The following is a 27,265-nucleotide window of genomic DNA, read 5'->3' on the forward strand; positions in this document are numbered from 1 at the left end:
TTTGTTAGATTGTATTGTTACAGCTGTCATATTGGTATGCATTTAAAAAAACTTATCAAAATTGTTGAATTTTTGTGTAGCCATTTTAATATTGAAGATGGAAGAAAATATGCAACATTTTGGCATATTATGCTCTATTACTTCAAGAAAGGTAAAAGTGCAACTGAAATGCAAAAAAATATTTGTGCAGTGTGTGGAGAAGGTGCTGTGACTGAATGTGTCAAAAATGGTTTGTGAAGTTTCATACTAGAGATTTCTCACTGGAAGATGCTCCATGGTTGGGAAGATCAGTTGAAGTTAATAATGATCAAATCGAGACATCAACTGAGAATAATCGAAGTTATACCATGTAGGAGATAGCCAACATACTCAAAATATCCAACTCAATAAAGTTATTGGTGAAAATTTTATTGATGATTATCCATATTATTGATGATTTTTATTTTTTTTTATTTCTAGGAGCTATTATGTATTAAAGAGATAAGTCTTTGTTTATGAATCACAATATTTGGCCAGTTTCTCTCTCTCTCTCTCTTTCTCTCTCCCTCTCTCGCTCTCGCTATCTTTTGAATTTTTGGTGAGTTTATTTGAGCCAAACTGACCACAGTTGCTGTGCTGGGAAGCAAAACCTCGGTGGATTGACAAATGATCTAGAGAACGAGAGTTTGGCACCGTGTTTTAAACGTTACAATCAAAAGAGACAAAAGGGGTTACATGGAATCCACTGATGATAGATTAGGGAGGCAGGAGAAAGCAAATGGAGGAGCCTCTAGGATTGGATAAAAGGTAAAATGATAGACACAAACTTCTTTTTTTGAGGTTTTATTTATTTTTTAGAGAGGGGGAAGGGAGGGAGAAAAAGAGGGAGAGAAATATCAATGTGTGGTTGTTTCTCGCATGGCCCCCACTAGGGACTTGGCTCACAACCCTGGGAATCGAACCAGTGACCCTTTGCTTCATAGCCCGTGCTCAATCTACTGAGCTACACCAGCCAGGGCAGCACATGCTTCCTTTACAGAAGTGGGTAAAGGAGAGTTAACAGTCAACAATTAACACGGAGGGGATTTGTTGTCTCAGCTCTGGTTGTGCCTGATGGGTTCAGAAAAGAGGAAAGTTACCTTGACATTCCAAAGGCATGTTATCATAGAAGCAAAAAGACAATAGACAGGCTCAGTTGAGATAAAGGTTGACCTTTGTTAGAGAAAAATACCAGCTTAGGACATGACTTCCGCCAAGAACTGCGTTTAGTTAGTGTATTAATGTCAGATCATCCTTTGTGGTTACTTTAGGTCTCTGAGTTTGTAAGTCCGCCTCGCAGGCCTCCCCTGAGCTTGTCAGGTGAATGTGTGGCCCCGTTTCTTCCACACATCTCCCTTTTGGTTGCAAATCAATCCAAAGGATGGATGCACTGGTGACCAACCATTTGGTTGGATAATGAGGCCCCATGGTGCTAGGAAGGCTCATTCCTAGGAAGTCTCAGAGTCAGAGTTTGTCTTGCTGAACAGGGCAGACTGCTGGGAATGGGGCAAGACCATAACCTTAGATGGCATTGAAGGTCAAATTGTTACTATAGAAAAAGGCAGGTGAATGGGAGGCAGTCAGATCTTATATGTCCTCATTAAAAAATATCCTGGATCATTTCTAAAATTTCTGAAGTACCACGATCCGAGTCTTTTTGCTACTTAAGTTTTGTTTTCCTGCGTCTAGCATAACATTTACATATTAAGAACAGGAGAAACAGTATTAAATCAGTAGCACTGATTAGGAGCAGAGAACGTCTAATACTAGGCAAGGAAGAGTCTGAGGGAAACAAGCATCCCAGCCAACCCAAATACCCCTTACATGTATCATCATTATTTTTATTAAGCTAATAATATTTTCCTCCTTCATCCCCTGTTATTTTTACCTTATGATATGTTTGGCCAGATGAATTGAGACTTCCTAATATTTCATTATCCAGAAGCTCTATTTTTTCTTCTGGCCAGTTAGTTTCCACAGAAATGACTTCATGGGGAGAATTAAGTTTAATTTCCCAATATATTAGATTTCCAGTATCAATATTTTGATAGGTTTTATCAACTCTAGACAAAATTATTTTGGCTATAATTTTAGTATTACACCATATTCCAGTAGTATTTAACATAAACTTGATGTTATTACAATAAAAGTCACTTAGTATAAAGGGGAATTCTCTAACCCTTCCAAACAAAAATGCCCCTTTCCCATCCACCATATACTGTTATTTGCTGGGATAGATACAATAGGCCGGGATTGGGGAATTCAGTCCATTTTGATCGGGGGCATAACCATTCACCTTTTCAATTTTCACAATCAGATAGTGAGATGGGTCTATTATTTTTAAATATGTAGGCCAGTTTTTCTTTTATCTTTAATTTTATTTGTGGTTTTGTTGTTGTTCTTTTTGGGGTTTGGCCACACTTAGTTTTTTTATGTACTTGATTGTATTATTATTTTTTTAGGTTCTTGAATTTGAATCACAGGTACAAGGGTCTTCCCCAATATAATATTATAAATAAATTCACGTATATCTTCTTCTAGTACTTACTTGACTCTTTTTTAACATTTGAATTTTCAATCCATTTGTTATTTATCCTGAAGTTTCATATAAACTATTCAGTACCTTTTACCCAGTAGATAGTATGCCATTTATTCAAAATAATTTGAGGTGCCCTCTTTACTAATTCAAATTGCTACATGTGTTTGTGCCTATTTGGGGAATTTCTACTCTGTCCCACTGGTCTGTCTATTCACAAGTTGATACTAGAGTGTTTTCAACAATGAAGTATTATATTATGTTTCAATCTCTGGAAGCTTTCAAGTTTTCCTGACTATTCTTTCTTGGATTTTTTTTTATTGTTATTCAATTACAGTTGTCTGCATTTTCCCCCCACCGCTGCCCCCCACCCCAGACAAACCCACATCCCTCCCCTGCTTCCACCCTCCCCCTTGGTTTTGTCCATGTGTCCTTTATAGTAGTTCCTGAAAATCCTTCTCCCCACTGTCCCTTCCCCGCTCCCCTCTGGCTATTGTTAGATTGTTCTTAACTTCAATGTCTCTGGTTATATTTTGTTTGCTTTTTTCTTTTGTTGATTATGTTAGATATATTATCAGGGACAAATGTTGTAATGTTTCTGAGTCTTTTTATCAAAGAACATGATAAATATTTTTGTTGAAGTATACTTTTTTTATTCTGTCAGGAGGTTTTTATGACTTTCCTCCTGCAGGTTTTGCCCATTTCGTGATAAGTTTATTCCCAGGTATAGTTTTTTACTACTGAAGCAACAGTAAATACAATACAAATTTCTTTCTGGATATCATTTCAAATGTGAAAGTTATTGATCTCGGTATACTAACTTAAATCCTGCTACCTTACTAATTGTCTTAAATTGTAGTAGTTTTTAAAATTAATTCTCTTATGTGTTTTACAAAAGAAAAATCACATACAATCATATCATTTGCAAACAGATATACTCCTTACCTCTTTATTTTCAGTTCTTATACTGCTGCGTTTCTTCTCTTACCTAATGACGTAAGTTAATGCCCCCATGAAACTTTGAACAGTGCTGGTGTGATGGACATCTTTTTGTTTCTCTTGGCTTTGTATCTAAACATATTTTCCATGTTAAAAATTGTATCAAGATTAATTTTATTAAATTTCAAAAATCAAAAAGGGTTATTATATTGTATCAATGTCTTTAATTTGCAGAGATGATTTGTGAACTTTTTCTCAAATCCCATTACATTTGACAAATCACATTAATTGATTTTCTAATATTCAGTATTCTTAAATTAATGGAGTAAACCTCACTTGGCTATGGTGTGTATTGCTGGATTCTGTTTATAGTCATCTGTGAAATCAATCTATAGTTTTTCCTTTTTTAAAATTTATTTTTTATCAAGGTATAATGACATATAACATTATAATAGTTTCAGATGCATGACAAAACAATGCAATATTTGTATATATTGCAGAACAATCACCACAACAAGTCTAATTAACCTCCATAGTTGTTTTTTAATATAAATTATTAATCAGATTTTGTACCCATATTACATTTACTCCATGCAAAGAATTTTGGCTTGGACAGTTTCAAGAGCATTTAAATTATCTTCTCATTACAGGTTTAATAAAATCCTCCTTTGAAACTTGACCTGACACTCTGTGTTTGTTTACTTGCCACTAAAGAAATCGATGATGCTATTATTTAGCATAAAATTTTGTTTCTCACCAAAGCCAGTCTTGTAGAAACAGGTACCATCAGAGTCAAAGTGTTGAAAGCCAAAAATAAAGAACAAATCTAGAGAGTGGCAGGAGTAAAATACATTTCGCTTGAGAGAACAATAATTCAGCTGATAGCTGTTATCTATGAGAAACCAGCAGAGTAGAACAACATCTTTAAAGCTCTGAAAAAAGAAAATTGCCAGTGCCAAAGTTCTCTATTCTTCAGTAAAGAAGGAGAAATAAAGACACTCTCAGATGAAAGAAAACTGAGAGAATTTAGTGCAAGCAGATTTATTCTATAAGAAATGCTGTAGTTAGTTCTTGAGGCTGAAGAGAAATGATAAGAAATGGAAACACACTCACAGTTAAGAATAAAGAGCATCAGAAATGGTAACTGCATGAATGGAAAAGATTTGTTTTCGCCTTTTATCCTAATTTCTTTATAATCAATTTGACTGTTTAAAGCAAAATATATCATCTTGGGGGATTTGTAGCATACCTAGCTGTAATACATATAACGACTATAGGATAAAAAATTGGGAGAAGTCAATATGGACTTATGCAGTTGCAAGTTTTCTACATCTTACATGAAGCCATAATGCGTAAATGTAAGTGTGTAAGTGGACTATGACAAGTTTTATATAATTTGGCATCTATCTGTCTATTCCTAATCTATCATAATGTATATATACACATATATATATTCTCCATCCTTCAAGCATCCACCAACATAAATAATGCAAAAAAAAGTGCAGCTAAAAAGCAAAAAAAAAAATGTAATTCTAAAAAATACCTAAGCAGAATCAGGAAAGGAAAAGAGGAAAACAAAATATGGAAAGGACCAATAAAAAATAAATAATAAAATGGCAGAACCAATCACAAGCACATCATCAATAAATACACTGATAGTCTAAACACTCCAATTAAAAATATAGTTTGAATGGATAAAAAAAATGACCCAAATATACAGGGGTTGGCAAGAATAGGTTTATAGTTGTGAGTATGCAAAATGCAGTTTATTCGTGTATTACTATTGATTAAATATTATATTATTTATCTGTATTACAATTGCAAACCTACTTTTGCCCACCCCTGTATTCTATCTATAAGACAGACACTTTAAATACAAAGACAGAAATAGACTGAAAGTGAATGGTTAAAAAAAGAAATTCCATGAAAACAAAACATAAGGCCAATAAACCAAATCAACTGTATTTTTAAACTCTTATTTATAATAGCATAAGAATACTTGGGGATAAATTTATTAAAATATGGGTAAGACTTCTATACTGAAAACTACATATTCTTGCTAAGAAGAAAAAAAGCAAATTTAAATAAGTGGAGAAATACACATTCCAATGGATGAGAAGATTCGATACTGTTAAGATGACAGTTGTCCCTAAACCGATCTATGTATTCACTGTAGGACCAATCAAAATCCTAGTAGGCTTGCTTGAGGAAATTAATAGTATGCTTCTGAAATTTACAAGGAGAAGCAGACATTGAATAGCAATAATAATTTTGAAAATAAAAAGCAAAGTTGGAGGACTTACACTATCGAATTTCAGAACTTACTACAAAGCTATCGTATTTGAGTTAAATGGTGTAGGAGGTACAATTAGGTCAATGGGACGGCATCCAGAAATAGTGCAACACATATAATCAGTTAATTTTCAACAAAGGTGGCAACACGTTTCACTGCAGGAATATTCTTTAAACAAAATGTGCTGAAACAATTGTATATCTCTATGGCTTTAAAAAAATTAACCTTAAAGTTACCTCAGACTATAGGCAAAAATAAACTCAAAATGGATCATAAATGTCAATATAAGAGTAATAAAACTTACAGGTGAAGGCATAGGAAAAAATGTGTGTGATATTGAGTTAATCAAAGATGTCTTAAATAGGACACAGAAAGCACCGATTATAAAAGACCACACTGATAAAATGGATTTGTACGTAAACTTTATCTCTATAAAATATAATAAATTAAAGTACTGCAGGAAGAAAAGGAGAAATAAGAAGCAGTTGGAGGGTCAAACCTAGGCTAGTACCTGGTTCTCCTGGACTGTCTTGGTTACCACGTTGTTCGTTCATTTGTTGATTCTCTAAATCACTAAACGAGGGTTTACTGTATTGCACCCGTATCTGTGCCAGGAATGTGTTGGGTGCCTGCTGAGAAGGAGTTCAAAGTCCAGTGCAGACACAGAATAGTAAGCAAATTCTGATGCGTACCATGGACAAAGGGAAGTACAGTGTGAGATGGGAGTAAGCCTTGAGAGTGACATCTGAAACCGATTAAGGGACCCGGAAGAAGGCTGGGACAGGCAAGACTGCTTGAAAGAAATGAGGCTCCCCAAGCAAGCCGGGTGATACAACGGGGAGGATGATCCCACAAGGGCAGGCCACACAGAGACATGGCATCATGACAGATTGGCCTTTTCTGCAACTGTCTGTAATTCCATTCAATAGGCAGATCCAGTTCCCCTGGCGAAGGAATGAAAAATGAAGACTGAAAAATTAAACAGAGGTTGACTCATAAAAGGTCCTCTATGCTTGGGTAAGGTCTTTGAATTTTATCCTAAGGCAAAGGCAGGATGTTCAAGGATTTTAAGCTCCTTAAGCAACGGAACTTTAATATATTTGTGTTTTGAAAAGGCCATGGCAGCAGGATTAGGCAGAGACGAAGAGGCAAGCTGCTGTTGTAATTATACTGGTAAAACATAATGAGTGCCTAAAGTAAGACAGCTGCAGCGAGGAAAGATGAGAGGGAGACGCAGAGGACTGAGTCGGCATACCCACCCACCTTCCGATTAGTCAGAATGAGATTTCTTTTTCTTGTCTCCTTTGCTGGTGTTAAGAGAAGAAAGTGTAAGGCACTGATGGGTCCTGGGCTTGGACTGAAGTAGCTGGTGGTGGTGCCTACTCAGATGAGGATGCCAGGGGAGCAGGGCTATGTAATACTCCCTTCTAACACTGGTAGAACCTCAAGCGTGTGCACACCAGCTGCTCCCAACTGGATGGTGCTCAACAGTTACCCAAATTGCTCTTTCACATTAATTTCATTGTTTTTCAACAGGAGTATACTACACTTTTGTCTAATTCTTTGATCACACCACTATTCATCCATTAATAACCTCTGGTATGAATTTGTTAATTCAAGCCACTAGCCAGATGACACTTACTGATTCTCAAACCAAAGCCATTTTACTGGCCAAATGAATTAAATTAGTTCAGACTGCTTTTTTAAGAACAAGAAGTATGCATGCACAAAAATCCCTGTTCCTTTTTTCCTTTCTCTCTTCCTTTTTCTCTTCTTTCTCCTTTTTTTCTTTTTCCCCCTTTCCTTCCTCCTTGTCTTCATTCTTCTCCATTTCTCCATATCTTTTCTCTCTCTCTCTCTCTCTCACTTGCTCTCCTTGCTGTCTCCCTCTCATTCCTTCTTTCTTTGTTAATCTGGGAGACATTTTTCAGTTAAATTGTTCCCGGTGATCGGTTCCAGCACGAACATCATCAACTCTAAAGTCTGGAGCCACATAGATATATGACATTGAGCCTGACATTTCCATAGAGCTGCATTAAATGTCTTCTTCTTACCACCTCTAGCTCTTCCCATGACCCATGGTTTTACTCCTACAGGATGGATCACATTCTCTCCCCCAGCTGGTATGAACATACCATCTCATGGAAAGAAGTTTAAAAATAATTGTCAGCTTATTCGATGTGGCAGTCTCCAGGTGAGAGGAAGGATACTGGACGAGGAGAGAGTGGACACAGGAGATGAGAGAGGGCACATGTTTCTACTGTATAAGCAAGGGCTTTAAAACTGTGCCAAGCGACCCGCTGGTGGCCCAATGGGGAATAAGCACATGAAACAAATCACCGCATTTGACTATGACAAAACATGTTGGCTGAAGCAATGAAACAACTTGAAGTAACCTTCGGGGGACTGTCAATCATTGCGCCCTTGCAATCAGCACAAGATATACAAGGCTGATGAAAAGAGTAATGTACCGGGAAAGCAGCCATGAACTCAAATGATGAGGTTTTTCATTAACTTGTTATAAGAATTTAAAAGACCTTTAAAGTCATCTGGCCTTCAATATTCTGGCCCATCAAAAAGTAAAACAACAATTGCTACCACATAAGATTTTATGAGAATATACTGAGATGGCCTTCGTGGAAAATTCCCCAATATAAATGTATTTCATTATTACCATTATAATATTTATTGAGAAACGATTTTCAGAGTCAGAGGGTTTTTAATTATAAAAGCAAGGAGCAAGAAAAGTTAATTTGTGTCAAAAAAAGTTCTTGTATAAAATGCTGATTTTCTCATAAAACTTTACATAAAATAACAAGCATATTAGTCCTTAGTGGAGACCATGACTATTACAACAATATCTTCCTGCACAGAAAATTTTTGATTTGGCTCTTGTGGAATAATCATCGCATGGAATAGTTAATGGAATAAAAGCTGGAACTATGAAAATAAATTTTAGTTTCATAAAAGTATCACATCATTTCTTGCAGTGGAAGAAACTTCATGGCAGATATAATAGTATTAGACCTTTGCTGGGATGGAATTATATCAAGCATCTTAGAATTTTTGCTTTTTAAAAAAATTTGGCTTTATTTTTACAGCATATATTCAATTGCAGAAAGCCATATTACCTAATTTTGTTTCAGCTTCTATAACTCATGATAAAGATTATGGTGCATATGCAAATTTATGTAAATCAAGATACAGCAGGTCATAGGGAATTCAGACCTTTTTTATACTTTTCATCACCACAATGGAGCTTTTGCTACATCTGTTAGTAGATTTGGAGAACTTTTAAGTTGCAGGGTTTGCTAACAAGGGCTATTCAAATAAACCAAAAACCTCTGAATAAATGCAGGACATCCTTGAGCATTGCCTCTGGGCAGGCACATCTGGTTCACTGGGGATAATGACTTGATCAGTGGTAAGTGAACCATTAAATACAGTCCATATAACTAGACTCTGAATATAATTGCACTTAAATATTAATGGGTAAATATTACAACATTTCCTTCTAATAATGATGACTAAATCTCAAACATATTAGTAATAAATAGCCAGGGTTTAATTTTAATTTCATAGGCAGAGGTATAGGTTATATTTTCCATAAGATATACTAACCTACTTAACGTTCAACTTTTTAGAGAGATTTAGTGTCCACCTTGGCAATTAAAACACAGCCACACAAGCACACACGCAAAGAAAGTCCTGCAGCTGGTACCCGTTATCTTCTAGCCAGCAGGTCGGAGCAGAAGACGGTCGGCTGCAGACCACTTTGCCGGGTTTAGTTAAACTTTCTGCAGGAGGCGCCGCAGAGCATGGTCTCTACTTTGAGGAGCTCAGAGGCAGGGGACCCATTGTTCATCTACTCCACATTGCCATCCATACACTAGTCAGCAGTCCTCATTGAATCATAGTAGGATACTTGCTGTTATGTTAGGGACAAAAGAGCCTGTTTTACTACATTTGTTATTCTGGGTAAACAGTTTCACCAACATAAAAGGACATGAACAAAGCCTGGAAAAAAGAACACGGGGAAAAGAAAAAACAGTTGGAATTGAAGTATTGGAATTGAGAGTGAATTTCCTTTTTATATTTCTTACTATTGTTTTTATGTTTTTTGTACTTTTAAACTCCTGAGAGAGTAACAAATGCTTCTTGACCTAGAATATGCTCATGGAGAATTTTTAGTTATGTGAGCATAAACTAGTCTTGTTTAATTTTGTACCAGCTGTGAAAGAGGTGTTACCACAAATTATACATAAAAAAGATGTTGTGTGTGGGAGAACATGGCTTGCTTAATCTGAGAACAAATTACTTTTAAGCATTACCTTCACCTATTTCTATAAGAGCCTCATGGTCCTAAGGAACACCCAGTCTAAACTGTTTGCTACAGCAGATTTGTCAGAACTGAAGGCAACAGTTATAATTTCATCCTGAGATCACATTATTCTGAGTCCTTGGAAATTATATACTTAATGTTCCTTAAAAATCTTCTATCTTTGAGGATTGTTTTAATGTCCCATAACTTGTGTTCCCAGTTCTGGGTTCTCACTCTCTTCCTCCATTCCCACTGCCCCTCGATCCAGCGTTACTGGGTCGGTTTTCCTAAAGACTTGCTTCCTCACGACACTCCCCCGAATACTTCAATGCCAAATACTTCAATGGCTCCCCAGTGCCTAATGAACACTTTTGATTTTCTTTTCCCCAATGCTTTCTGTACTTTTCCCCCACACAAAGTATACAACTTTCTCTTTTAAATTCCCAGCAAAGTCTTCAGTTTCTCCCACTTAAAAACCCTTCTTATTCCTTTCAACTTATCTAAATCTTACCTTGTCTTCCAGTTTCATTTCTGTATCATCCAATGCAAATCTTCTTCGGGAATCATAGCCCAACTTGGTAGTTCTTATTTCTACATTCCCATGAAAATGTACTACATATACTTCTATTACTACACAAGCACAAGTAGCCTTGGAGTATTTTTAAATACTTAACGTATATTTACATATCATTTTCATCACATCAATGTCCCTTGAAACAGCTACTTTTATCATATTTATTTCATATCTACCTAGCACCTATTATGTGCCCAGGAATTGTTAAATTGTAATAATGTGACCCAGAGTAGACACTCAGTGAATGCTTGTTAAATGAACGAACAGAGAGAATACTGTATTCAGACAGGAAGCAAGATTCTGGTTCCAGCTCCGCTCTTTTTTAACCAGTGATATTAGCCAAGTCAGTTAATATTTTCAGTCCTCCATTTTCTCATCTATGACAGGAGCCAGATAAAAAAGATGATCTTTCAGTTCAGGTTTATCCTGCTTTCAGTGAATATTTATCTCACTCTATCACCGAGCCCCCTTGTTTTCCCGTAAGAATACTTGTCCATGGTGATAAAAGAACTTCCTTTCAGCAATCCCTCATCCAACATTCACAGGGGGAATTTGTTGAGACGATTTGCTCTGCTACTCTCTTTCCCTTAGTTTCATCTTTTGCCCTAAATATGAGATTTCTTGGAAGCTGGAAACACACAAAAGCTACAGCAAACTTGGGAAATGGGCATGAGGAGTCTGACAGCAGGGACTCTGCCAGCTTGCCTGTGTGGCCAAGGCGCCAGGCGGGCCAAGGCAGAGCTAGAGCTCAGAGCTGGAGGGAGTGTTCATTAAACACATGTAGAAACTTTAAGCCTGAGGGGAGGACAAGGCTGAATCCTTGTGTGCAGGAGCCCAGAGATCAGACTTGATGTTGTGTGGCTGCTCTGTGAGTGCCAGAGGTCAAGATCCATTGTGGCAGAGTTGGGGGTGTGGTCTTGGGGTGGGATGGGGGAGGAGGTGTTTTGAGAACCAGAGATCCCAGCTGCCCTGACTCATGCACACCTGGAAGAATAAAGTCTGAGGCCTGGGCGAGTCAGGACTCGGGCAAGCTGGCCTAAGGAGCAGAGGAAGAATGGAGCTCAGCGTGGGAGTTGAGGAGCAGCACTGAAGCACCCAGGAGAGCAGCTCAAGCAAGTGTGGTCCTGACTCTGTTGAGGCCTGTGGGCCTCAGCCACGGGCGCCTGACATCATGCCAGGAGTTTGCAGATGAGGATGAGTGCGGTGCACAGCAGGATTCTGCTGGTGCTGGGGGAGGCAGTGCTCTCCACACCCCAGGGAGCTTTAACAAGTTTTAGAGAGTGTTGGAGGGCACCGTTTTCCCCAAAGTCCTTACAGAGCTGTCAGCTGATGACAGTTCCAAAAGAGATGAGGCGTGGGCAGGGTGTGCCAGGGGTGTGCAGTGTGCAGCCCTAATCATTGCAAGAGCTTCCTGGCCTGTGTTCCAGGTCAGCATTCCTCAACAGGAAAGACATCTTTGGTTATGATGGACTCAACATCTAGGTCCTTGGGCAGCACACAGATTAATGGGGATCAAGTCCTCAGACACCCAAGGGTACCCCACAGCCTTCCTCTTCTGGTGCCTCTTGCTTGCTTCCTATGGAAAACTCCAGAATAGAAGAAATGGAGACTATGAGGGGATGGATAATATGGCATTGATCCCAAATTTCTTGCTTAAGGAAGCTCTTAGCAAGTACACATCTGCCTTCAGGGAAGAAAACATACTTCGCTTTAGTCTTTCATTTTCAGTGTTCTTGACCAGATGCTGTCATCAGCAACCTGCACCCCACTGCCTCCCTCGGCAACAGCATTTTCCCATGGACTTACTTTCCAATGTTCTTTCCCAAATAATCCATTGGTGATGACAAAGAACCCACATACTTGCCCACCACATTTTATTTCCTTAGTGAGTAATTATGATATTTCTTCTCTGAGTCAGGCAAAGGAGATTGCCATGGTTAACCAACAAGTAATTCTTGGATACTTAACAATATTCTAAGCACTTAATCATACTTAAACTTGGCTGTTAACGAAGATTATAAGCCATTCTGCAGCTCTGAAAGTGAATTTCTCTGCAGGCTTAGAGAGCACTAAGCCATTTAGATTTTACCGAACAAATATTATTCACGCATTAATTCCTGGGAAAAGAGATTTAGAAAATGAGGTTAATGCTTAGTTGTCCTTTGCTGAGTTTAACAATTACGCCATTTGGGAAGCCCTGGGCTCAAACATTCTTCTAGTTATTCCCAAACTTAGTGATCACTAGTGACCTACTTTTAAAACTATTATTGTTGAAGGATGAAAATCAAATCAAAGGCATTAAGGAACACCTTTGTTTTCATTTTGGCATTCCAGCTAAATGGATTGTGTTTTTCTTAAAAATTATCAAACCATAGAAAAATGAATTTAAAAAACAGTGTATTTTATTTTGGTGGGTTTTTTTTAAAGGAGGATTGATATAAATTGCCTTTTGACATGTTTTTTAAAATAAAGGACTGAATGATAGAACATATTTAACAAATATAACAATATATTAAATACCTTTAATTTGATAGCATGTGAAAGTTAAAAGAATAAAAGGGGAGCAAAGAGAAAGAAGACTGGAGAATATAAGTGTTATTGATCCGTCTTCCAAGATATGACTCATACGGCTTTTTAAGAATACATATATTTTAAAACTGTGAAAGTCTTTCACTTGATTCAAATTAGATGACTTATTTTGCACTTTAATGGTTAAACTTGTTTAGGCGATTATTCTCTTAGTTTAAATATAACCTAATAGCTGACTTTGCGTTCACCTGCTCTGCTAGACTCCCAGTTAATATGTCAGTGTGCCAGAAAGTATTTTGGATATGTAGGACTCTGTCTAGTTTACTTTTTGAATCAGTAACTTGGAACTTTGGTTTCAACTTTAAAACAAAAATTTCCTTTGGGAATTTCTGAATTTTCTCTAATATTTTTTTTTTGCAATGAAAACGAGTTCTCTATCTTTTTCAAGGAGAAACAAGGATAAAAGCAGTAGTTCATCTTTTGGTCTCAGGCTACCTTTATGCTTTTAAAAATCTTTGAGAAACTCAAACAGCTTGTGTTTACTATGGATTTTTAATTGTAGATTTTGTAGATTATGTCAACTGTTATTTACTATATTAGATATTAAAAGTGAAAACATTTAAAAATATTTATTAATGTATTTAAAATAATAATAAACTAATTACATGTTAACAAAAATAACATATTATCTGGAAAGTAACATTTTTTGTAAAGGAAATAATTATGGAATAGCATAGATTTACCTTATATTTTTTGCAGATCTCTTTAATTCTGGTTTAACAGAAAATAGCTGAATTTTCATATCTGCATCTGCATTCAACTTGTTGCATTATGTTGTTTTGGTTGAAGTGTATCAAGAAAATCCTGACTTATACAGACATGTATTTTTGGAAAATGGAAGAATATTTTAATAGCCTTTGAAGGCTATTATAGATATGCTTCTTTTTTTTATACTATAAGAGAAGTACGTACTATACCAAAACTCAAATAGCAGTAGGTTCCTAAAGATTAGTTGCAACACAAATTTTAAAATAATATCAGTGAAAATTGTATAACTGGTTATCTTGAAGTTCACGTGTCTAAAAAAATTGATCTATCTTGCACTTTAAATGAGTATTTTACTCATGGTTTTGTAATGTTAAATATTGGTCATCGGAAAATTTGGTGCAGTAAGATATGTAGATCTTGTAAATGTTGACACATGCGATTACATGGTATCAAAAAAAAAATCACATCTGTTGATAGTATCGCCAACTTCATTAGAACAAAACAAATGTGTTTAAGTTTTGGAAAGCTGTCAACCTCAAAAGCAGCTACAGATTTTCCAAAATTCTGATTCTTCACTTGAAATTTCAAATTTAATCATTCACAACACATACTGCCGGGTCTTTTTTTGAAATGACAGACACACTTTGTTTATTCTCCAGAAGGTGTCTATCAAATACAAAGTCTGAAGAACCACAGGTGTCTGTCAGTTGTTCTTTTAAGTGAAAACAGTGTGCCGTTTAAAAAGGGCGAGTCCAGCTCTCAGCTCACCTCACAAGCGATGTTCCTTGGACATGCACGTGTAGGTGGGCAGCACTGGGGGTTTCTGTACAATCCCACCGCCCCACACAGAACATTGTTCACAAAGGTTGAGCTTTAACAAAATTAATAATGTTAATTGTTTCACCCAGGACATTCGAAAGTAAAACTAGCTTTCCCCCCTGTTTTAACCTGTGAGTGGAAGGCAAGGCGTAGATGGTGCAATGACTCCTTGTAGAGTTTGCTGCCACAGCTTTGCCTCAGCAAAGCATTGCCCACCATTGCCTTTGCACCAACACCAGCAAACGCCAAATGGAGAAAAAAAAATCTTAATACATGAAAATAAATTTGACCTCATAGAATATTGGTGACTTTCAGGACTCTGTGGGCCACACTTTAAGAACTGCTGCTTTTTACTACAGGGAAATAAAAATTAAGAAGGAGAAGAAATAAAAAGTGGAAAATATGAAAATACTGAGAGCCCTTGAAATGTCTTTCTTCCTGGATATTTCTGCATACACTTGAAATTCCTTCCTTTCCAGGTGTTTTGTTAATTCACTCATGCAGCAGACATTAACTGAGCACTTTCCGTGTCCTGGCTCTGAGCTATGTGTTTGAACACAAAGGTAAATCAGATAAATGAGAGTTCTCTGACTGTAAGCAACGTACAGTTTCAAAGGGGAAAATAGGGTGAAGCATGCACCCTGGTCCAATTATGTGTGGGTAAGAGGTGGTATGGAGCAAAATATGGCCACCTATGCCTAAGGAACCTCCTAGCATAACTCCCCCAGCAGGTGCTGTGGGCTTTTCTTGCTGAAGAGGACTGTGGGTATGGCAGCCATGCTAAGGTCTAGTGTGTCTTGTGGACTGGTCATTTCAACAAAGGGAGACTTCAGGGGACTTAGGAGAAAGGACGAGGAAGCCCTCTACCTCCTCTTTGGGGAATCATTTCTCTTTTAATGCTTGCTCTCTTATCATTCTTCCTTCATTCCACTCTTTCCTCCCCTGGTGTTCAGTGCCCTGAACAGATTCCAGATGCCAGTCACCCCACACCCACCATCCTAATTTCACTTTACAGCAAATCTCTTCCCTCTCTCTAATTTATTTGCCCAGAATCCTGCTTTCTGTGATGATAGCTAATGAATGACTCACCAATCCATGAAAGTGTTAGCAGCAAGAACTAGTAGGAGAGGGAGCTTCCCCTGCCCTCTACATAGCGGATCTTCCTGTGATTGGTGGCAGGCCAGTGTAGAAGTTGAGGACAAGGGAATCTTGAACGGGGGTACGGTGCTGGGAGGTGAGAAGGAGAGTGTCAGGTAACACCACACAAACAGCCCCTTCGGCCTCCTAGGTTTTACAGTAAGCCCAGTTTGGGCCCAGTGGCACCTAAGAAAAAGTTAGCAAAAAACTATACCATTATTTGTGTCATTATACCTGAAGCAACTAAAAACAAGTATCTTTTCATGGTCCATTATAACCTGTAAGTCCATTACTGACTTGCTCCTGTATATTATTACATATATAAAACAGTCCAATGGGATCTCACTTTCAGATCCATTATTTTCTCCTCTTACCTGTTATAAATCACATGTAATTAAGGTAAAGAATGGCTTCATTGTCCTAACATTTCATAGAAGCATTCAATAACAATGTTAAAGCTTTAATAGAAAGATGACCAAGTATTTAACCATAGGTGATTATTTTTCAGATGCACCTGTGCAGTAGATAACCTGATAATTCTGTTGGAAATTAGTATTATGGTTGTTGTTAATCTAGAGCTTCAATCTCCACACTTGTCTCAGGGATTTAAAGTTTCTGGAAGCAGAATGAGTGTGCATCCTAGGCGTCATTTGAAGAGTTTGAGAGTGGCCGAGGGGGAGTAATTATGTCTGTGACAAAGGGGGCTGCTGGGCTGTCACACATGGCAGTTAGCAGGTTTTCTTCGGGCTCCGTGGTCTCTGTGTGTGCAGAGACACTCAAAAGAAAAAGAACGTATTTCACACAATTAACGAAGCTTTGAGCACAGCCTTGTGCTCTTTGTAAGGAGATTATAGAGTCACTCGCTAAGCACTATGAATTTTTCATCTATTTTTTAATTTCAAAAGAGGTAGATAAGAACAAGGGCATATCTAATATAAAAAGTGTATTATACAAGTTTGTGTTTGAATTCCACATTAACCAGCCATGGAGAGGTTATTACAATCTCTCTGGCTTCAGTTTCTTCATATCTCAAATTGGGATGGCACTTTTCATTATCCGGTGCCGTGGATATGGGATTAGAGATAAGAGAGTAGTCCAGTGTCTGGCACAAGGCAAGCACTCCGGTATTGTTATTTGGAGAAGTGCTATGGTAAGCTGTTTACATTGAAAAGACATTCACATTCTCTGAGTAAGACATTGCTTGAAAGCCTTCTTTCCTGCCTGGTGGCTGACTTTCCCTTTTCTTATTGTTCTAAGAATAGTTCCCCACTTGGCCCATTGTAAATAGCAGCAATTGTTTAGTTGTTCCATCAGAAGAGAGAAGCCTTCCTGGAGCCTGGCTGACAGAGCTCCCTGTCTGATCTAACAGCTTTGGGGCTGGAGACAAAGCACAGCCTCTCACTTCCTCCTGGAGGAAGAGAACAGCGTCCCCAACCAAAATAGATTCTCGTTGTCTTGCAAAAACCCACCCAGAATACATACAAAGGAAATGAGGGCAAAAATCCACTGTAGTGAATAGTAAGACAGAAAGCTTCGCCAAATAAAAAGTTTTTCAAAGTTTGCAGGAAGTAGTGATGGGTGTTACAACACATGAATCATTGAATTCCAGCTGACAAATTAGTAATATACTGTGTGCAGAGTGGTTCTATTTGGATTACTTGAACATGGATAGACACTGTATCTAGAGAAATATGCCCATATAGCTACATTTACAAAAGAGGATAGTGCAGTCAAAAGTCATAAGAACCAACCCATCCAAGGAATTCAGTGGAAAATTAGTTAAAATATTGGCATGAAAAAAATAATAAGTTTCAGCTCTCTCATATCTATAATAAAGCTTGAAATAAAAACCATGTGATGTTTTCTATATCTTTATATCTTTTAAAATTAAAGCTGGATGCAAATTAGTGGTAAAGATAGGGGAGGGGAGACACCAAAGATACATTGCCCTGCAAGAATAATAAGTATTTAACTTCTCAGTTAAATTATTGCTAAGCTCAATTATTTTTATTCAGATGAGATAATGATATTTATCACTCATGACATTTGCTAGGTTTTTCCCCTTATTTGTTAATCTTCCTATTGTCTAGACTTCAGACAGTATCTAGAACTGAAAAAAATGCTAATTCTAATTTAAATTGAAGGTCAATTTATTGATAGCATTATTTGACAAAATTTGAAGGATGTCAAATCATGTAACTTTTCAGACATACTTTTTTCATTTGCCTAAAAATGAAGTTTCATTTATGAGAAAACCAATTTGTAAGAAAGTAGCATCCTGGCCTATAGAGATATTGTTAAATAACTGGAGAAGAAAAGTATCTAATGAATGTTACAGTTATATTTCAGAAATGGGGGCAATACTTCATTTAACAAATATGAAAACTCACGACAAAGCTACCATAACCGAAGCAGAATGGCACTGGTATTATAACAGATAGATAAATGGGGAAGATTAGCCCCGAAGTAGATTCCAGCATGTCTGGGAGTAGAAGTCATTGGAAAGGATACATGGTAGTCAGTAGACAGCAGCTCCCCCTTACCCGTGGGTTTGCTTTGTGCAGTTTCAGCTATCCTTGGTGAACTGCAATCCAAAAATATTAAATGAAAAATTCCAGATAAATAGTCCACAGGTTTTGAATTGCCTGCTTTTCCGAGTAGCATGGTGAACTCTCACACCATCCCCTCCTTCTCACCCAAGGACGTGAACCACCCCTTTGCCCAACGTCAGCACCCTGCGTGCACCTCCCACCCGTCAGCCCCTTGGCAGCACTCTCGGTTCTCAGAGCCACTGCCATGGCATAGCGGTACTAGTGATCAGGGAACCCTTATTTTACATAGTAATGTCCCATTCTCCTCATTTTGTCTCATTGCGTAGCTATTCTATCATCTTGTATCATCACAAGAAGAAGGGTGAGTATGGTACAGTAAGATGTCTTTGAGAGAGAGACCACATTCTCAGTTTTTATTACAGAATATTGTTATAATTATCCCATTTTACTATTGTTTTTGTTCATTTCCTGTGTGCCTAATTTACAATCTTTATTTTAGGTGTGCTTGTATAGCTAAAACACAGTATAGACAGGACTTGGTGCTACTCATGGTCTCAGGCAGCCCTGCCAGTCTTGGAAAGTAACCCCCATGTAAACAGGAGGACGACTGTACATATGTTTCAAACTGTATATTATAAATCAAATTGAGATAATTGGCTATACATAAGAGTGAAAATAATGGCAACTTCTATTTTATAACATATCTAAAAGTATATTCCAGATAAATTAAACAAGTGCATATAAAGCAAGTAAAACTATAAAGGTACTAAAAGAAAAACTAGGAGAACATTTGTATAGCTATGGAATGAACAAAGCTTTCTTTAGCAAGGTAAGAAGCTTAAAGTAAATAATGGTTATATTTTTTAAAAATGCTATTCACACTACATAGTACATGTAGCTAGTTTATACAGGAAAATAGAAAGAATAGATTAAATAAACATGCATAACTTCTATGTACTATAAAGTAGCTAACAAATGATCTTCTAAGAGAAAATATTTACAGCTCATATAACACAATGGCTTATATCCCTAATATACAAGGAGCCTTTGCAAATTAATTAGAAAATGGCATATGTTAACAGGCAATTCACAGCAGAGGAAAGCAAAGGGCCAGTAAACATAAGACAAGATGTTTGACATTTATGTTAGTAATCGGGGAAGTGAACATGGAAACATCTGAACATCATTTGGGGTGCAAGGGCAGCATTCCCACCAGCGTGGTATAGCTTTAGACAAGTCCTGGTATCCTGTGGAGGGAAAAATTTGGGGTAATTGTCACTCTTGGACACAAGGGATGGTTCTGCAAATCGTTTCAGTCCAAAAGCAATCTGTCTACATTTGTTAAAACAGAAAAAATGCACAAGAGCTTCACCTACAACCTCAGTTCCAGGTAGTTATTTGACAGGAATAACAATAGAGTACATACGCATGCGCTGAAGTACACTTACTAGAGCAAGGAGGCAGAGCGTGAGCTGGCTAAAAGCGTGGCCTCTGTAGATAGAGACTCATTGGAATTCAAATCCATAACTTACTAGGACCTCGAGTGAGTTATTTCATTTTATGTGCCTCAATTGTCTCAGCTGTATGAAAACAGCAAGTCCTATCTCATGAAATCTTTATGAAGATTCATAAAGACAGTGCATGTAACATTGTCTTATACATTTTAAGACCATAATAAATTGGTTATTATTGTCATTATTGGTAATAACAAAAGCAACCTGGATATTAATTGAGAAGGAAAATAATTCAACTAACTGTACTATGAAACCATTGAAAATAATGAGGTATATCTATCTGTATGAATGTATTTGCCCAACATAGAGTAAGTGAAAAAGTGTAAGTTACAGTTTCATGTATTACATTCATTCCAATTTTGGAATAAAAGCAAAACTAAATACTTCCCCTATACATATGCCTATTTTTGTGGTAGGATAGTAATTTGAGATATTAACCATTTTTTTCCTTCCAACAGTTCATCTGTTACCTCCTTACCCCCACTCGACCCCCCCGCTACTCTGGCCTTCTTGTTAGAGGGGAGGTACAGACAGTCAAAAGAATCATCCCCGTAACTGGTTTCTGGAAGGTCAAACTTGCAAATGTTTGAAGGTTTGAGAAGAGACGGGTTCCCCCACTGCCTGACTGGAAAAGATACGTGGCAGAAATAAAAATACAAATCTGTACAACACTTACATAAGGATGCTTATTAAAGATTGGAGAGAGATGCTTCCAGCTTGGGGAGGGTGAGAGAATATTGGAAGGAAGCAGCAAGTGTGTGAGGTAAGCTTAGAAGAAATGGGCCTTACATCAAATGTCACAGATAAAGCCTGGACAAGCGGAAGGCTCCAGCTAGGGGGTTGGGTCTGAGACCAAAGGGAACCTGGGCTTCAGTTTCCAGGTAGAAGCCAGGGAGGCTGGCAAGAACCCACAGAAGAAATGGCTGTAGTGAGTCAGGGCAGGTAGGGCCTCAGGCAGCCTGGCAGAGATTATAAGGTTCAGGGTTGGCACAGAATCCACCACACCTGACAGGATCTGACAAGGGCCAGTGCATCTGTGAGGACCAGTGGCCAAGGTCCAGATAAAGTGAAAGCTGTCTCAGGGTCACCATAGTTACCAAGGATCAGATGCTGTCCAGACTCTACCTCCCACCCAGTTTTCTGGTTCTACATAATCCCCCTGCCCTTCTGCTTGACATCTAGGCACAGCTGCAGGAAAGGGGGGGTAGTCCAAATTAACTCAGATTGAGTGGCCACCTAACAAATGTGAATGGAACCTCAAACTAGAAATGAATTTGAGTTAAAGAGAAATAAAGTTGTATTTCTTCTTCATCCATGTTATGGGCTCGTGTTATTTGTATATATGGGAGAGGCTATACAGTATATAGCTGAAAGGAGAAGGAAAAAGAATTTGTTTTACTTTAGATACTTCTGTAATGTTTAAATAGTTAAAATGTGTAGGTAGTACTTTTGTATATTAATTGATTAAAATAGTATGAAATGCAAAGACAAAAATAGCAAGTTCAAAATCGTTTTGTACTACATGATAAAAGTCCAGACTCAGAATGCCTATTTTGGGCAAATTATTAGTATCTCTATTACCCATTTTACTAATTTATAAAATGAGAGATTGAGTTACGTGATTCATATAATCCTTTCCTTCTACAAAATTCTATTAAAGCAGTGAGTTTCCTGTTCTTGAAAATCTACAACCAGCTATGGTAGGAAAGAGTCATGTTTGTGAAAGATCTTGGATAAATAAGTCCCTTTTATATAATGTTCTAAAGATAATGATGAACAACAACAGTGGAAAAACAGAACTATTCCAAGAAACAGGTTTTGGTTGTCAATTTCAGTTCTGTCAGTTATTTTTATCATGACCTTGGGCGACAGTTTAAATAAATTGGACTTAAATTCTCTAAACATCTGTAAAGCAAAAGTTTCCAAGCCTGTCTGTATGTTAGAATCAGTCTGATATTAAAATGCATTTATGTATGTATGTATAAATGCCATATATTCAATAAAAATGTGTACATATATCACCAAAAGACATGTACTAGAATGTTCACAGCTGCACTACTTGTAACAATTCAGGCCTTGAAACAATCCAAATGTCCATCAATACTAGAACAAATGAAATGTTGGTGTACTTGTGATTGGATGCTATGGAGCAGGGATCAGGAAACTTTTTTCTTAAAGGGCCAGATAGTAAATATTTTCCGCTTTGGCAGCTATACAGTCTCTGCAGTGACTAAACTCTGCCATAGGAGTGCGAAAGCGCTGTGGACAACACAGCGACAAACCAGCCTGGCCGTGCTCCAGTAACGTTTACTTACAAAATAGGGAGTGAACTCCCTACCCCGTAGCGAGGAAAACGAATGAACTATGACTCCATGCACTAACACGGACGAATTTCTCAAATGTACTGTTGAGTAAGAGAAGCCGGATGCAAAGAGCACACTTTGAGTGGTTCCGTTTATGTAAATTGCAAAAACAGCAAATGTAAGCCAGGATGTTAGAAGTCACAACATGTGGCCGCCTTGGGAGAGTGGTGGGCCTCAAGAAGTGTCTTCGGGACTGCATTGCTCTATTATCGGATCAGAGATGGTGTTCGCTTGGTGGAGATTAATTGAACTACACACTTCCATAATTTGTACTTTTTTTTCTGATGTAACCTTTACTTCACTGAAAAGTTTACATAAAGAATAAACCTTTCAGGATCTCACTCTAAGAATCTGCATTAGTTGGTAGAGGCTGTGGCCTGGGGATCTGTCCTAATCTGGACTTGAAGACGTAGGTGACTTGCCCAAGGTCACGTTGTTGGCAGAGCTCACTGGGAGTGACCTCTTACAGTTGGGCATGCGATGAGTCAGTTCTACAAAAAGAGAGGACGTAGCACCTGTCCTTGAGAACAAACTGGTAATCAGCTCACTGGAGTCAAGTTTACGTCCCAGACTTCAACGTAGAGTGAAGTCTATTTGCACCTGAATCACCTGAATATTCTCAATGGCTTCTTCCACCCTGTTCAGAGCTTCACAGATTCTTAGAACTGCCAGGAAGCTGCCAGAAGGCTTTCAGAACTCAGCGTGAGCACAGCAGCCAGCTCGCTAAGTGGATATACAGTCTCCATGTGCCTCCCGCCCCCTGCTCCTCTTACAAGAAGGCACGGTGGTGGTGCAGACAGATACAGCTTCACATTCTAATTTGGTAACTTGTCAAATACTGAATTTTACTGAACCCTAATTTTTCTCATTTGTAAAATAAGCACAAAATTTACTCCCACTTCATCCTCCCCTCTGACATGCAGAGTTTTTTTTCCCCTCTCTTCTTCTTCATTCAATACTTCTTGAGCCAATCTTTATGTGCCAAGTACTGTTAGGCCTTTTGGGAGGATTATCTCATTTCATCCTTGGCAGTGAGGAGGGGTCATTGATGATCTTCAGTTTGTACATAAAGAGACTCATAAGCATCGAATTTAAGTGACCTGCCCGAGGTCATATAGGTAAATAAGAGGTGGACCCAGCTTCCCCCCCCCCAGGAAGTCCGCCTGGGAACCTCGCCCTTAACCATTGCTGTGACTGCGACAGTGCCCGCAGCTATTGCCCTGTCTGGCCCACGGATGGATTTCAGTAGATGTTACTTCCGCGTTTCCGCTTTCCTCACAGAGCTCTGAATCAGAGCACGGGCCTGGCAGTCAGAAAATCTGGATTCTAGGGGCTTGACCGATCACTTTTACTTCCTGGCCAGTGTAATGAACAAATTGGATTAGGTAAATCTGAAATTTTTCTCCTAGGCTAAATGAATATGTTCTCATATTCTCTGTGAATACTTGCTCCAAACAGAAAATAACTTTAAAATATTTTTATCTTAACATTTTATGAAACCTTTGCCTTTGCTCGAATAACCTGAGTTTATTTTAATATTTTAAAAATAGAAATGAAATTGTTCCCCAGCTAAACCTCTCTCCATCCCACACAAACTCGCCTGACCCCATCCCGCAGCTCCGGCGCCTCCCTGTACTCCAGGCACGCCTCGCTCATGGCTGCATAGACCTCAAAGTGGAACTCTTGACTTGGTTTGAAAAACCAAGAGGTCTTTGCAGATTTTTTTTCAGGCCTCTGTACCCATGCCATTCTATTAACCTATGCAATGTGGAAGATTATATAACATAGAAGCTCTCCCCAGACCTGACATGAGTCCTTCAAACTCATCTACAACTGAACAAATTCTTCTCATTGAAACAGTCGATACACTTTTGAGATCTTGCCAACTTGGCAGATAATGCTGGATTTTCTACAAATTGAAAAGTGGTGATGGCGAAGCTGCTGGTAGTGTTAATGCTGATAAAATATAGCTCCATCTCTATATGGATCATTTCTTATAAAGGCAAAGTGGAAACTTAAGTATCAAATTTGGAAACCGTTGGACCAACAAGTACATGTAGAGGGCAAGAATGATAAATATAGAGAATAAACTAAGGATTGTTTTTTATATTACTTCCCCATCATTTGCCTACATCTAAAACCCCATCAGTATGTGAGGGAGAATGAGTTTTGTTAAAGCTATTTACAGAAGTAAAAACAAAAGTTAATTTGAAAAGAAGCCAGTAGTTTTCTCTTGATGCAAGGATTAGCAGAATTTCAGAATAACATTTAAAATAAATTGTTATATTAATGGGATATATATATATGCACTATATCTTAAAAAAACAAACCATAAAAAATGCTGTAAATTTTGAGAGGCACAAAAGCCAGTAGGGTTGAAAGATTTAGCATTCCAGTAATAAGAGTTTGGAATTCCAAAACACACACAAACATGTCATTTTTATTGTTTTGCTTAGTTTGGTTTTGTTCCAGGAAGTTAGGAGACACTAGGCTAGACAGTAGAGATGACAAGTCATGCTGTGAACGCTTCCTATGAGACAGGAAGCGCTCTCAGACCCTGCGTATGACCCCACCGAATTTGCTCTTTGTTTTCAGTACATCCATTTGCTTCTTTGTGCTTCATTCTGTGTATTTTGTTCAGATGAGACAGAGAGAAAACTGCAATCATAGCACAATATGCCTACTAAACTAATTGCTTTTATAGTACCAAGGGGTAGATAAAGATGCTTATCCCTGATTTACGAAGAGATATTTGGTATAAATGAAAGGACTTGTTAGAGCAGCTTTACAAAGAATCTCATAATAAAAATTTTCAGGTCCCAAATGTTAATGATTTCACACACACAGGCAGACATACAAACAGTGTGTACCTATATGCACATATATGATTTGTTTTCAGGTAATTTAAGATACGTAAAAAAGCAATCACTAAAAAGCATTTTTAACAATGAACAAATTTTGAATTTGTTTTTCTGTTACCATCTTGATCATGCAGACTTTGGGAATGACTAACCCAGAATATTTTCTTCATCAATTGTCACTGATTCATCCAGTCATTAAATCTGCCCACCTGGAAGTATCATGAAAATTTCTCCTTAAAAACTGAACTTGGCTTCAGTTCAACTCTCAGATTTCATCCAGTGCCCCCAAAGTATGTTCCTATGGTTGCAAAAAAGGAAAAAAGTAGATATAGATATAGATTAGATATAGATATAGATAAATATATCTAAATATAATGCATTTAAAATTTTTTAAAAATACAGGCTGAAACTTACAAATTTATAGTAACAATGAGCACAAACAATGGCAAAAATCTTCCTTTCTGTAAGTATTTCGGATGAAATTATAACAACATTATTTCAAGCCATAGTACACAACTGCAATAGAATGACATGTTTCAGCCCATAGGCTGAAGAGGTTTTTATTGCAAAAATCTTATTTTTCTTCAGTTTCATTTTTAAGGCATATATTTGACAACTGGTTGAAGGAGTGAAATGTTACCTCTCAGTATTTGAAAAGAGAATTCAGGTGTTAGTAGGGCCATGTTCCTTCCAGCCATTTGGGAGAGGATCCTTCCTTGCCTCTTCCAGCTTCTGGTAGCCCATAGTACTCCTTGGTTTGGAGCATAACTCCAATCTCTGCCTGTCTTTACATAACCATCTCCTCCGTGTATCTGCATCTTCGCATCATGGTCTCTGTGTGTGTGTTTCTTCTCCTAGGCCACATGTCTTTTTGGATTGGGGCCCACACTACTCCATACGATCTCACCTTAACTGATTACATCTGCAAGGACTACATTCCAAATAAAGTCACTCTGAGGTGTTGGGGGTGAGGATGTCAACACATCCTTTTGGGGGCCAAATTTCAACCCATAACACCTGCTCCAGCAGGTGTTCTAGATGCTAGGATTACTGCATAAATAAGACAAAGTTCATGTTCTCCAAGTGGAAGGAGATTACATTAAACAAACAAAACCCAAGAATATCAGTTAGTGATAAGGGCTACGCAGAAAGTTATATAACAAGGCACCTACTTAACTTGGGTGGTCAGAAGGATCACTCTAGTGTGACCTTTAAGCTGAGATCCTAAGACAAGAAGGAGGCTGGAGAAAAGAGAACTCCTGTCAAAGGAAACCAAGGCTTCCAGGGCCAAAGAGCCCATTCCACTGCCCACCATCTGTCAGCACAATGGGTTCCCTTTTTCCATGAATTTATGTATTAACTTCACAAATTATCTACCTAAGTTTGGGCTTCTGGTAGATAAGTTTCTGCAAAGTTATGGACATATGGAACAGCATCCCAAGTAATGGGACTTTTCAAGCTCTAAAAAAAGAGTATTTATCTTTAGTCTGAAGAGGCTATATTGTGTTTTGGACTCTAGGGTAATTTTTATAGTTTGAAAGCTGCTTTTAAAACGTAACTGAAATATTATTGCAAAGAATTATAAAAAAGAGAGAAATTATTAGTGATTTAATAAGTACTATTCATATCCCCTTAAAAGATATCAGATTTGATTTACATCTATGCATTCATAAAAGATGTTAGTACCATTATTAAAAAATCATCTTCAAATCTATCAGAAATTATAGTGGTTTTTTAAAAATATAGCTAATTTCACAAAAGCCACATTTTTCTAAGAGCCTTCTTCTCTTATTTAATTCTATGAGTTCCATCCTATACGAGATAGTGTTCTAAGGCTGGACCCTAAGTAGTTTCATCTCAAGGAAAACGAAAACCTTATATTACTGGTTGCAAAGTGGCACCGGGTGTTAGACCAGTGGAATGAGAATAGACCTTGGTTCAACAACTTCCATACTTGAGTTCTGGCCAAGGAAGAATTCAGAGCCACAACTCCAATTATAAGAGAAAGTTTATTTAGAAAGTCACAGAAATAGAAGAAGTG

General features: G+C 37.7%; 1 long non-coding RNA gene across 4 annotated transcripts; it reads right to left on the minus strand.

The window, feature by feature from the left end:
- Positions 1-825: 825 nt before the first annotated feature.
- On the minus strand, positions 826-26,513 carry LOC123478842 (uncharacterized). 4 transcript variants are annotated; one of them, XR_008425593.1, is made up of 8 exons: positions 25,865-26,513; positions 25,434-25,522; positions 18,478-18,518; positions 15,887-16,120; positions 6,298-9,803; positions 4,251-4,425; positions 3,500-3,625; positions 826-1,089 (listed from the first exon to the last, which is right to left on the minus strand). It is a non-coding gene; the product is annotated as an uncharacterized lncRNA (long non-coding RNA). The 4 variants fall into 4 exon arrangements; XR_006654215.2 differs by having other exon boundaries at positions 4,251-9,803; XR_006654216.3 differs by lacking the exons at positions 826-1,089; positions 3,500-3,625; positions 4,251-4,425; positions 6,298-9,803 and adding an exon at positions 12,039-12,257 and having other exon boundaries at positions 25,865-26,489.
- Positions 26,514-27,265: the final 752 nt, after the last annotated feature.

This window comes from Desmodus rotundus, chromosome 11, assembly GCF_022682495.2.
Source record: "Desmodus rotundus isolate HL8 chromosome 11, HLdesRot8A.1, whole genome shotgun sequence".
NCBI classification, from domain to species: Eukaryota; Metazoa; Chordata; class Mammalia; order Chiroptera; family Phyllostomidae; genus Desmodus; species Desmodus rotundus.